Genomic DNA, 1,023 nt, shown 5'->3' on the forward strand with positions numbered 1-1,023 from the left:
AACTAAATAGCTTCCCTCTCACCTCAATTTTTCCTTCCACCTCACTCTTGCTTGCTTCTCTTTCTTTCCCCTTCTCTCACCAAGTTTCTCTTTTCTACTACTTCCTGTCAACATATGAAACTCAGATTACTTGCGTTCCTCATGGTAACAAAGGGCCTCTCGCTCAGAGTGAAAGGTAGACTGTATGACACGTGTGCGAAAAGCCATGCTACACGGCAGTGAAACATGGGCTGTGACTGCTGAGGACATGCATAGGCTTGAAAGGAATGAAGCTAGTATGCTCTGCTGGATGTGTAATGTCAGTATGCATACATGGCAGACCGTAAGCCCCAAGAGAAAAGTTGGACATAAAAAGCATCAGAAGTGGTGTGCAAGAGAGACGACTGTGAAGGTATGGTTACGTGTTGCGTATGGATGAGGACAGCCGTATGATAAAGTGTCACACCCTAACAGCGGAGGGAACCTGTGGAAGAGATAGACCCAGGAAGACATGGGATGAGGTGGTTAAGGACGACCTTCGAATGTTGGGCCTCACAGAAGCAATGACAAGCGACTGAAACCTTTGAAGATATACTGTGCTTGAGAAGACCTGGCAAGCCAAGTGAGATGGTAGCCGTGGCCTATGCCAGTGTCGCATAACCAGCCCATTTAAGTGTTCCTTTCCATCGTTGGGCAATATGCTGTGCTTGAGAAGACCTGTTGAAGTCAAGTGAAATCACTGCTGTGGCCGATGCCAGTACCGCCTGACTGGCACATAAACAGCACCATTCGAGCTTGGTCGATGCCAGTGCCACTGGACTGGCTCCTGTGCCGGTGGCACGTAAAAAGCACCATTCGAGCGTGGTCGATGCCAGTGCCACCTGACTGGCTCCCATGCTGGTGGTACATAAAAAGCACCATTCGAGCACGGTCAATGCCAGTGTCACCTGACTGGCCCCCATGCCGATGACATGTAAAAAGCACCACTCCATTGCGGTCGATGTCAGTGCCGCCTGACTGGCCCCCGTGCCGGTGGCACATAAA

This window comes from Octopus bimaculoides, chromosome 1, assembly GCF_001194135.2.
Source record: "Octopus bimaculoides isolate UCB-OBI-ISO-001 chromosome 1, ASM119413v2, whole genome shotgun sequence".
NCBI classification, from domain to species: Eukaryota; Metazoa; Mollusca; class Cephalopoda; order Octopoda; family Octopodidae; genus Octopus; species Octopus bimaculoides.